At 40.4% G+C, this 12,872-nt stretch overlaps 1 protein-coding gene and 1 long non-coding RNA gene across 9 annotated transcripts in view; one reads left to right on the top strand and one right to left on the bottom strand.

The window, feature by feature from the left end:
- The window catches only part of LOC133486794 (uncharacterized), a 31,824-nt gene that overhangs the window by 108 nt on the left and 18,844 nt on the right, over window positions 1–12,872 (top strand). The window lies entirely within an intron of this gene.
- Window positions 1–12,872, bottom strand: part of dip2a (disco-interacting protein 2 homolog A) — an 83,865-nt gene that overhangs the window by 56,690 nt on the left and 14,303 nt on the right. The window lies entirely within an intron of this gene.

Genomic DNA, 12,872 nt, shown 5'->3' with positions numbered 1-12,872 from the left:
TGTCCCACACAGCTGGTAGCCAAGGGGAGCCATGGCTAGTTCATCACAACGCTCAACATGAAATATTAAATCAAGCAAGCTAAATATTTATAACAACACTTGTAGTGGCAAGACGAAATGAGAGAAATGAAACACACACTGCTAGCAACACAGACAACAACAAGTTCTACCTGACAGACGGGTTTCTAGTCGAGAAGATGACAGAAACAAGAAGGGAGGCGGGGACGTGGCGGAGATGAAAACAATGATTTGTCCAGAGGAGTTTATTGAATTTTTTGAGGTGAACAGGAGTTGTAATTGTGGCATTCAGGGAAGCTCTATTTTCAGGGTGTAGGCATAGCCAGCTAGCTAACCGCATGCTGTTGTGGTAGAAGTAGGCCTCATAATGGTAAAATGAATCTTAACCAACTGAATGTTCCTGGTATATTTTTTGCACCTCAGCTTGACTGTCACCTAAAAGGCAGCGAATGAGTGTCTTAAAAAGAGCTGAAACAAATGAAACAAACAATGCCGCTCCGTCACTCAGGCTTAGTGCAGGAATCACTTAAAACAAACAATCTTATTGGAAAACTGTGTGCACGTGTTGTCCTAGAAGGCGTGTACCTGGCCAGCAAACATGTTTGACTATCTGTGGATTACCACGGTAAAGACAGCTGAGCTACTGACTTCTTGCCACCTCAGCTGTTCATGGACCTTTAATGGAGCGTGACAATAACTAATAACGAACACAGTGAAGCAGGGGCACGGCAGGTCAAGTGTCACTGACGAAGGGGGAGGTGGAGGAGGAGGGAAAAAGAAAACATTAAGTGTGTGACCTAGGAAGGAAATAAAGGAAAACGTATCACCAGTGCGAATATTAACGATAGACATTGGATTTACAAATGGAGGGATATGAAATCAGAGAGGGCTTGCTGGTTGCGAAGCATCTATATGTTTTTTTATGAGTCCTGCGAGGCCAATCCCCTCCTACATGACGGATGTGGAAAACAAACAGATCTATTGCCTTCCCCTCATCCCTCCCTCTCTTCTTTATGCTTATCTTAACCCTCCACTGGCCTTCTCTTCTTCACAGCCTGTTAAGGATTCTATTTTCCATTTCAATCTTGAATATCATTGAGCAGCACCAAAACCAAATGAATAGGGCAAGTAATGGGAGTACTAAGTTTTATTATGCAATGGGTGACTTCAATTAAAACTTGTATGACAGTTAAGAATGGTAGAATGTAAAACATTGCCTATAAAAAAACTTTCACTACGACAACAGTTTGACTCTCGAACACATTTTTGCACTTTACAGTATTTCCTGTGGGAATCATTTCATTTTGAAATTAGAAAAAAAACAGCATCACAGAATGAATTGCTTGACACGGGTGATGGTGAGGTAACATGTACTGCGATTTATAAAAGTCTGAACTCTTTAGATGACAAGATAAATGATAGTTATCTTAAACAACAAAATATAGAGTGTTGCCCTTGGCTTGGACCAAAAAAATATCAGATAACACACAGCAGAAATGGCCCCCAAAGAAGCACCATATGCTTCAATCAAATTATTTTAACATCTGAATGAAGACACATTCTTTCTTTGTGGAATGGGTATTTTAAAAGCATAAGTCAGCCATGACGTATTCAGACTGGACACCAGCTGAGCCCTCCCATAAACCATGCCTGATATATCCCAGACAAACAAGGTCCTTGTATTTTTTTCCAGGTCTATTAGTAGTAGTTTGACTACATGACTTTCATAATTGTTACTCAAAAGCTCATGAAAATATGTCCAGTTTCTACAGATGATTGTGCATTTGTTCTGGAACGGACTGTCATTTACGTCTTATGCATGTCGCTCCAGGAGATCCGCATGGGCGTAATAACCGATTAATTGATCATTTAGAATTCTCTAGAGTGCATGGAATTAATTAATTGAACTTGCTGAAATGGGGTGGTACGTTGGACGAGTGGTTAGCACATTCTGTGGTTGGAGGTTGAAATCCGTTCTGTTTGGCTTTTTTTTTTTTTTTTTACTTCATCAAAGCCCATCTGCTAATTTAAAAAAATCAAATGTGGCTCTTGAGCATAAAGGTTTGCCCACCCCTGATGTAGTCGAAATGCATTATTCACCTTGCCTCGGCATACGTGTCCCGCACAGGAAACAGCTGTCCTGTTAGTTGTTGTTCTTAATGCATTTAAAACATGCATGTGTCACATCTGCCCTGAGCTGATGAATGGGCTGCTGCAGATCAGGTTGTCCACAGGAAGAGAGGTTTGTGCGTTTGTTGTGGGCTATGTGTTTTCCATGCAGTGCGTGCACAGCTGCTGCCCTCGTGGCTCGTGTGGGCACAGTCACAACAACTTGCAACATTTACACGATGCCCATTGGTGTTTTAAAATCCAAACTATTCCATTCTGGCTTACGCTGTGTAAAGGAGCGGTTACAAGATGAATATCTCGCCCATTTCCCAACTGCCAGCTGTCACTCAAGCAGACAACTGCTTCCAAACAAACGGCTGGAAAAAACAAACGACACATACAGTATCCGAGTACTGTGCAAATAGTTCTGGAAGGGGGAAGGCTGTCCCAAAAAAAAAAAAAAATAAATAATATAAAAACACCCAGCAGGCAAGCACGGACTTCAGATAGCAATGTAAGTTGTGTTTGTTTTGTGAACCTGCGAAGCCGGGTGTGTGTTTGTACTGGAGCCCCCATATCTCCCCTTCAACGAGCAAAGTGGGCTTTCGCTGTGTAATCAACATTCCATTCGTGGAAGACTTCACACAGCATACCCACATACACATGCAGGAAAAGTGGCTCTCTCTTTTATTGTTCACAATGTAAATAACACCAAAGCAGTGTGACGTAATGAGTGACGCAATATCAATCATAAAACGGACTGAACATACAGTATCTTCTAATCCCGACCCCCTAATCCACCTTGATTCTCTAGATTATACATAACCTAAATAGCATGCATCTTTACAAATCCGTTTCAAACCTGAGTTGTTGCTCCTCAGTTGGTATTATCTCCTTCCCAATACATCTTTGTCTAATGCCAGACATGGATAACGTATAGCTATTGTACGAAAAGGATTACTCCTGTAAACATGCACTCTTTGGGTTCACTGTCAGTCCTCATTGTTTTATCCCTCTGTCCCATTCTAGCCTTTTCAATAGTAAGTGAGATTGATTGTATTTTAGAAAGGAGGCTACACATTTTCCATACTTCCATACATCCATCAATCCATTTTTCAACGGCACTTGTTGTCATCGGGGTCATGGGTAAACTGAGGCCTATCTCAGATGGCTTGGTCAAGAGTCACAGTATACCCTGGTCGCCAGCCAATCGCAGGGCACATATAGACTTTCTAGACTGGCTCTCCAGATATTCTTTAAATGATATGATCATGTTCATCCAGTGCCAAATCTCTAGTCCCATTTACACAGCTCCTTATTAACAGCACCGACACAGATCGGGAAATTAAGTTGACCCGGCATTTTCCACCATGGTAGGTAGTATCCACTCCATAACTGAGGTGGGACGACACCTGGGTGCAAGGAAATTCTGCAACCCTGAGGCTGTGGTGTGAAATTTAACGCCTGATACTAACGTCTCCTGCCCTGTTGTGTTGAAAGCAGTTGAAAGAAATTGGAGCTGAATATCACAATATCCCCTTTCATCCAGGGATCTCAGAAAAATCACACAATACACATACAGCACTCCACATAAGTTGTTAAGTGACAATGTCAAAAGTCTGGTGTGACATATAATGCGGTAATTGTCAAATCGTGACAACTGCTTTCAAAATTAAAAAAGGGAGTGTCAAACATAAGACCCAGTCCCCTTTGCTCAATAATACCCTTACACACAAGCGCCGTCCCGCCCGTCTTAAGCTCTGATAGTACCTCTGAAGTTGGAAATTTGCCGCGTGCACTTCATCCCCCATGGCTGTGCCATTTATACAGAACAGTGGCGCAGGTGGGGGGAAAAAAAACAATGCAGTTGTAAAAATGTCTTGTGTTACATAAATTTTGGCAATTTTGCCCCGTGTCTGACACATATTGCTATCAGATATGTAGATGAAACCATCCATCCAATTCCTATAGTGCTTGTCCTCATTTAGGTTGCGCCTAACTGAAGCCTATCACAGCTGACTTTTGGACAAGAGGCGCGGTACATCCAAGACTGGTCGCCAGCCATTCACAGGGCACTTTTAGTCAAGCAACCTTTCACTCCTATGGACAATTTAGAGTCTTCCACTAACCTAACATGCGTGATTTGGGAAAGTGGGAGGACGTTGGAGTACTTGGAGGAAACACATGCAACCACAGGAAGGAAATGCAAACTTCACACAGAATGGCCGGACTTGAGATACGAACCCCCGAATCTCAGAACTGTGAGACAAACGTGATAACCACTATTCCGCCATGCAGCCTGATATAAACAGGCAGTGAAAAAGAACCAGATTGAGTCAGTAAATCAAAACTGGGCACTTAGATCTACAGTGTGAATCCAGCATAAGATAGTAGTGAATGTATTTTTCCATGGACAATGTGAAAGAGTATTTGCAAGTAGCGAACTATTGTAGTGCCTTTCACTAAGCACAACAGGAAATGTGAATGGAACAGGACCGGTACAGAAGGCAGGAAGAGTGACGGGGAGGAGGAGGGGGGCATGGGGGTGGGTGTGGGGGTGACGATGGAAGGAAAAGAGTTGAGGGAAGCGAGGAGCACTGGGACACAATGCTAAAGCAACAAACACTCAGTTTGCATCTGCATGAACACCCATTTCGGCATGAAATTAATTTCTAAAAAACTAATAGAGTGGCTGTGCGCGGTGATGTTACACACAGTTTAAAAAAAATAATAATTCTCATCTGGTGGCCATATACTTGGCTCCTAGACAGGATACTAGTCGAGGTCAGAGACATGTTAGATGACATCAGGGTAAAAGCAGGCTGGAGATCTGCCATGTTTGACTGCACACTACAGAGGAAGAACACTGTTTTCTTTCTCACCATCCCTCCTTTTGGTGACTTTTACTGTAAATTAGACTTTGTTCATAAGGTCCTGAAGGGAGTTTTTCATTAGCTCATTGTTTAGACACACAACCTCCAGAATAACCTCTTTGTAGTCAATGTTACAATACGGAAATTGAAAAAAGTAAAGATACAGAAATGAGACCGGTTAGGTTGAGCTCGCTATAATATAGATTAGGAATGTAATCCCCACCCTGCCGTTTCCACTGTGAGTAGTTCTTTATTTTATTTGCATATTGGAATTGAATTGTCCCCAAAAATCAGTGAAAATCTGGCTGATAAAAAAAACAATTAAGATGAAAGTGAGGCAGTCTGGCGGTTTGAGTATACGAGACTCCTGGGTTTACAATTGTCCTGACATACGACATTTTAAGGTATCGAACAGAATACGACAGAATGTGTCGTCACGGTTTATTTATGGCCTAGAAGTGTTTTTCAGACGAACATTAACTGTAAATATGACTTTACTAGTGGGTTAGTGTAGGTTAGTTACATACTATGGCGTGTTTTGATTTAACTACAAATTCAGAACTGGTGGGATGGGTAGTCAGTGCTGTAGTAACAATAATGACTATTTGTACAGCACATTTCAGACAGCTGCGGTTCATCGAGAGAAGAATAACAACAATGTTAGAAGTGAAGGAAAAAAAATCTGATCTGTCACACAAGGTACAGCATTTATCCGCCATTGCTTTTTACACAAAACCCTGCGAAGTGGGACATTGCCACAGTTGTGTGGGCTTTCAAGGCATTTCGCAATCAGATAATTAGAAGAGTGTTGATGTCAGTACCAGTATCTGGGGTGATGTATAAAATAGTGGGAATTGCTTTCAATACAACCTGGCAGAAGGAGTGAGTGCTGTGTGTCAAACTTCACACCCCTGTCCTGGCATTGTGGAATTCCCATTCACAGAGGTGTCGTCTTGGCTCTTTTACACATCTGATTTTACCTACAATGGCGGAAAATTGCCATCTTTTACAGGCAGTATGAAAGGGGCTGTATATTTCCATAGTGTTGATCCTAATAACATTGTTCCATTAATCTTTCAGCCTCAAAGTTAATCATGGGCTTATCTGCCTCATACACAAGCCACATAATGGCTATCGTGAAGCCAGACCTTGTGGACCTTTGGTTTACTGGTGGCACTGCAAAAGCTACAGACGTTCATCCCTGGAAGATAATGCATTCCTAGTGGCCTTGAGTTCACCCACTGTGAGGTAGCATCAGGCTTCGAGGTATAATTGTGTGGACAAGCCATAAAAGGTCAGCCTTAGGCCAGAATCGCTTTTGAAGCTCGTGGCCCCTGACTGAGGTTAAAAAGGCTTGCGGCTCTGTTCGGGTCACGTATGACCTTAGCTCGTAGACGCAGGCAGAAAGCCACAAAGGGAACATCTGAAGCCAAGCTGGTCTGCTGAACAAACAAACACATGGCTGCAAATGGCATACTGTAGGGGAAGGGCAATAAATCCACAATATTAGGTACTCCTGCAGATGTACTCAATGAAACGCCCAGAGCATGTATATATGTGAATATAATCCAGGTGGATAGAGAAAAATCCATTCTCAACAAAAAACTGATATTGCCTTTCATATGACCTTTGTTTTTTAGTTTGGATGTACAATCCAGTAAAATATCTTCAGGAATTTAAGACAACATTAGAATCACGTTTTTGTACATAATAGGCAGAAAAAAATGAGTTCAAATCATATTTTCTAATCTAAGCAAATATCCATCAAATCCCTATCTCAAAAGAGTCCAGCATCCAGTAGTCGGAAAGAGCAGCCCTCAAAGAGCCAAGGTTTGACTCTTCAGTAGGTGAGTGACACATCCTCCTGCAGGGGGCCTGATAACGCGGTTTATTGTACTCTGGTTACCTCGCAGCAATCGCCACCTACAATATGACTCAACTCTTGTCCAAGAAGGAAGAGTACCGACACCACAGAGAAACCTGGGCATGGTTCAGTGCAACAGGTCACACAAGACGGGAACTGCTGATTTCCCAATACTGTTGGTGTGTGCTCGTGGATAAGTAATCAAATGGGTAGTGTGGGAGTTCGGAAACAGACTAAGGTTAGATTTACACGGCAGGTCCAAGTATTCAATTCAGCGTTTGTATTTTCAAGTGACCTACATCCACTATCTTTTAAAATGCACAAGCATCAATATTAGGCAGTAAAAAAAAACTAAAGTAAATAAATAATAATAATACAATTTAACAGATAACATTTGGTTGGCAGGACTAACGCTTCTTCATATCGGATTTGTACCCACATTTGGAAGAGGCCTGATTCTGATCCGATACTATCCAGTTTCATTAGCTTTTTCATGACGCATTTCTGCATTTTGCCACTTTAGGGTAAAAAAAAATGTGGAATAAATCCAGGTTTAGGGATACAAAGAAAATGCAGATACACTACCCTCAGAATCTTGCAAATCACCCACTTCGATGTATACAGTATGTGGCACTATGACTATGGCTTTACTCTACAAATCTGACAAAATCAGAAGAACTACCATATATATTATTTCTAGACTTCATTAGTACAAACTTGTCTGTCGGGATGTCTCTTTCTGCTATTTACAGCTTCAATCTCCTCATCTGTGTCTCGTCAAATCACGTTAGTCTGGATTCAATAAGATACAGCCTGAACATGTGCAAAGAAATTGATATCAAATCTCCCGTGGTGGACAGATTTTGACAGCCAATTTGACAATATTTTTATATATCATGTTATCAGCTGGCCACAGACTCCATTGATATGAACCATATGAGTGAAATAATTCCACATACAGCATCTTAAATGCAACAAGGGGAAGCCAAGTGAAGTAAACCATAATGACGTCTTCTGGTTCCTGTGGCTGTTTGGTTGTTAAGTCAAAACGAAGATAAAGCCATTCTAAGATCTTTATCTCGGGACACGATCCAAACAAATGGGCTGAATGATTAGTTAATCAGTATACAATCCCCTGTCAGTTGCAAAACCTGGCGTATCAGTTGAGAATCTCGAATGTGGACAACATCAGAAATAACTTTTTACTGAATTGTCACAAGCTTCAAGCAGGATGTTTTCATTCATTTCAGAGGTGAGATGATTTGTAGCTTGCCAGCATTACTTAGGGATCAATTTTCGCATCTTTACACCTTCTATACCGTACCTGAGCTGACACTGAGACTTTACCAGGCCTATCCCATAGCAGTCATAGCCCAGAGGCCGCTTCTCTGCTACGATGATGATAAAATCAAGACTCATGAGGTATTTATGTAATTATGACTTAACCACTGCGATAGCCTAGATTTGTGATCAACTAAGGTGCGTTCCGACTTGCTAACCAAATTCCCACCGTAGAAACAGAACTCCCTCGCGAACCAAGGACCCACAAAATCCCGCAATCACATGCAGTCTACAGTCTCACTGATGTTGTAGTTTACTTGTACCAAATACAGTATGTGGCCACCTGTTTCCGATGTTCAGAGTTGGTAGCTTTAGTCTACTAACAATCTATAAACATGTCAATAATCTAACATTAGGTTGATCTTAGTTTGAGGTAAACAACAGGCAAAAAAAAGTATTACATCAACAGATATCACAGAAATTGTGAATTCAGAATTAGTAGCATGAAATGTTATACACTCTATTAAAAAAACTCTCTCTTTTACATGCACCTAAAAAATGTGGTATTCTCTACAAATTATAGTGCACCACAGGCTCATATATGAGGTGAGCTAAGGTAACTTTTGGCTTTCTGTATGAGGAAGATTTAAAACCGAGCTCAAGTACAACATCTGTAGCGCAAAAGCAGGAATGTTCCTCCAGGGCTGCCAACATTTCTAGCAGCTCAATAACTCTTGATGGACTATCTCACATCCTCGGGAGCTGTATGAGCACTTACCCTGTTGTGTGGCGTTATTAAAAGATGCAAATACACAAGTCATAGCTGTCAAACGGACAATAACCTGCCAGAAGCGCGTCTGTTACAGAAGCCCCTCGAGATATTCAAAGCTCCACAATGATGACTATTTGAATAATAATGCAGACGTGTCGACAAACATTGCAAAGCATTTCCCCCAACCGCCCATTCCACGTGTAAACACAAAATTACACAGCCTTTGGATATTACCTAGAAAGCTTACCAACCTCAAGGAGAAAAACAGGGCCATCTGTCATCGCAACAGCAAGCTAATTTGCTACAATTAGCAAATGTATTTTAAAATTTCATCACAAAGATGCCAGAAATTTCATCACAAAGATGACAGATTATTATATGCATTTTTTAAGAGAATTCTTGTTTGCTAAATTTGTCAACGAGCACACCTGGATGGATTGTAATTGTACATATATATTTTTAACATTTTTTAAAAATATGGATAGAAAAATGAGCCACAACGGTACTTAGTTGAGTCCAGACCTTCAGTGCAGCAGAAAAAAAAAAAAAAAAAAAAAAAAGAAAATCCTAATTTGAACTAACACCGGTCATGGTGTAAGAAAAAAAAAAAAAACAATGACAATAAAAACTAAACAAATGCAGGTAAAAAAAAAATAACCTCTTACATGGTAGAGGTAATAAATATTCGAAAGAATAATCTCACACCACAACACCTAACAAAAATGTCATAAGCAGTACAAATACTGACATAAAGATTCTCTCGTCTCAATTTACTCACAAATTAATTGAACACAAAGTTGATATACTTGCAGGGAACAATGACTTATTATTCTCTCGTATGAATGGCAACAGGTTACTGTACCTTCTGCTAGCTAATAAAAGAGTATTTCATTGTTCTGCCTGTCACCATACATTGCTGGCAGAGATAGATGAACAAAGATGCTTTGTAACTGAATAATTTTCAGACGAATTAAGTGGAATTTGATTACTTCTTGCAGCACCCCTAATGATCTCTCACGGCACACTGGTTGGGAATTACTGCTCTAGACCTACCACCATTCTGTACAGGATAAAAGCTGAAAACGTGATCAACTGGTCAGTTTGAAGGAGAGCACAAGGTCTGCTTTTACGATTATCCTGTCACTTGTGAGACAGGGGGCAAAGCCACAGTCTCAATTCAATTAACAGGCTTAAACCAGAAAGGAGTGTGGTGCGTGTTTGTGCATAGGCAGTCAGTGTGTATGATCACACGCACTCGTATGTGCAGCTGGCCAGTGCCAAAGAACACAAAGCTAAGTAAAGGGTCCCTGATGATGGTTTAAGCAGAGAGGAAGCCGTACACTACATGCACAAGAATATTGGCTGAAATAAGTATTTAACACGTCACCATTTTTCTCATTATATTTCCAAAAAGTGCTATTGACATGAAAATTTCGCCAGATGTTGGGCACAACCCAAGTAATCCATACATACAAATTAAGTAGAACAAATAAGCTCAGAAAGTAAGTTGTGTGTTGTAATGTGAAATGACAAAGGGGAAAAGTATTGAACACGCCACGCTTTGTACAAAAGCCTTTGTTTGCAATGGCAGCTTCAAGACGCCTCATGTATGGAGAAACTAGTCACATGGATTGCTCTGGTGTGATTTTGCCCCATTCCGCCACACAAGCAGTCTTCAAATCTTGAAGGTTCCGTGGGCTTCTTTTATGGACTTTGAGTTTCAGTTCTTTCCATAGCTTTTCGATTGGATTCAAGTCAGGTGATTGTCTGGGCCATTCTAGCAGCTTTGTTTTTTTTCTTTGAAACCAAATGAGAGTTTCCTTGGCAGTATGTTTTGGATGATTATCCTGCTGAAATGGCCACCCTCGTTTTATTTCCATCACCCTCATAGATGGCAGCAGATTTTTGTCAAGAATCTCCCGGTACATTTGCCCATTCATTCTTCCTTCAATAATGTGAAGTTTACCAGTACCATTTGCTTAAAAGCAGCCCCACACCACCATGTTGCCACCTCCGAACTTCACTGTTCACTGAGGAAACGGACGCTGCAAGGTGTGGACAGTAGACATTCAGGGATTCAACAGCTGAACTCAAAGTCAAGGAAGGAATGGCTCACAAACATGTTACGAGACCACAGCCATGAATATCAACCACATGCGAGTGAGAGAACACACATCTATGTCAAGAATGCTGGCAGTCGGAACACGGAGGTGTTGCCGCACGCGTTTGTTTTAGACGACATGACCTTTGAACATTGTGTCATGGTCCGTCAAAGTGCTTGGGATGCCACAGTTTAAGAAACACACAAAAAAAATCTTTAAAATAATAATTCCCCCATTGTGGCCCAAGAAAAACTTCCGGAGCCGACCCAATGTTCAATATTTATGATTTAAAAAATACCTGCTGTGTGTGAGCAACACAGAGGACATCCCAACATCAGGCTTTGTGACTGTGACTTCAACCTTAATGATAGCCAATCAGGTGGGAAGCTTAAGAAGCGGTGGATTTCAAAAACAGAAGATATCATTCCCCAAGTCTTAACAAATAAACCAAACACAACATATATATATATATATATATATATATATATATTATTTTTTTAATTTTTTTATTTTTAAATCCGAATATTGTGGTTTATGTGCTGCAGGAGCATTTGTAGTTCATTAGAGATTATCAGTGTATGTGTGGCCCACGTGATCTTTGCCATAGGGCTATGACGTCATCATGCATAAAGAGGACTAAATATTTTCTTAATATTCATACGTTAGATGCCATTTTAGGAAAGGTTCACCTCTCGTCCGAGTCAAAAACCTTGACAACATCTAACCTCTCTCTGAACTCCTTATCAGTAAAACATGTGTTCTGGTGGAAGCGCCAGAGAAAACATATTTGAACAGGGATTTGGAAAGACTGAGCATTCGTAGTATAAGCCAGGAAAAGACACTAAAGTAAATTTCTTAGCTCCAAATTATACTAGGTGGATCATGTATTGATTGATCAAAATTTAGAAAACTAAAAAACTATGACCTTCTCAAAACATAACACTCACTAAAATCTATAGAAAATTTGACAAGAAGAATAAGGCAGGCTTTAAATAAGCAACATAGGGAAAAACATCAAGGCTTATTGCACAGAAACACTAGTGTGGATAATTGTAGTGCGGGTTGATGTTTAACCAGGAAGCTGGACTGTTGACTATGATAGATGTTTAATGGCAGTTGAATATGTGATATGGCACAGCAGGCAGTTTACTACAACCTGCTGCACCTCTTTTTGACACATCCCATTTTTCCAGTAACTGAAATTAACCAACACCCTGTGAATGCAGCACCAAGCACAGACCTTAATCACATTAATTAATTTGTATCAGGATTATGTTAAACTTCCACCGTGCGGACAAAACATTGAAACTTAATGACTTTTTTTATGAATTTTTATCATAAACAATTTATCTTGATGTTGTTGTGCAGAACTGATTGTCGATTATTCGCACTCTGAAGTAATTATCCTGCCATTGATTCGGGCTGAATTCATTTGCTCCGTGAAGAAGTTAACATGACGTCAGTTTTCGGAAGTTGAGCTGCATCGGCAACGACGTTATGAGACAACTGCCCCAGATGACATTATTTGTCTCAATACAAAATTTACATGGAAAAAGCAGTTGAGGACATTCAGAGACATTTCCCCATTCCATGAGAAATATTAAAAACAATTTATTGATTACTGGCGTCTAATAGACGCCATGCACCACTACGTCAACGGGTGAGTCATCCATTAAGAAAGACAAATCCCTCTCCTAAATAGAAACCAGACTTTTCACTGCATCCTAAAATTTTTCAATCTATAACTTTTTGAAAATAGGACTTTAAGCGAGGCCATCGCAGCATCAGAGACATTTACCCATATAAAACAAGAAGGCAATAAAAATAAATAAAAAATCTTTTTGCAAGTGTCT

This window comes from Phyllopteryx taeniolatus, chromosome 12 (genome assembly GCF_024500385.1).
Source record: "Phyllopteryx taeniolatus isolate TA_2022b chromosome 12, UOR_Ptae_1.2, whole genome shotgun sequence".
Taxonomy (NCBI): Eukaryota; Metazoa; Chordata; class Actinopteri; order Syngnathiformes; family Syngnathidae; genus Phyllopteryx; species Phyllopteryx taeniolatus.
Note: the sequence above shows the minus strand (reverse complement) of the source record. Positions and strands in the feature narration are given on the sequence as shown.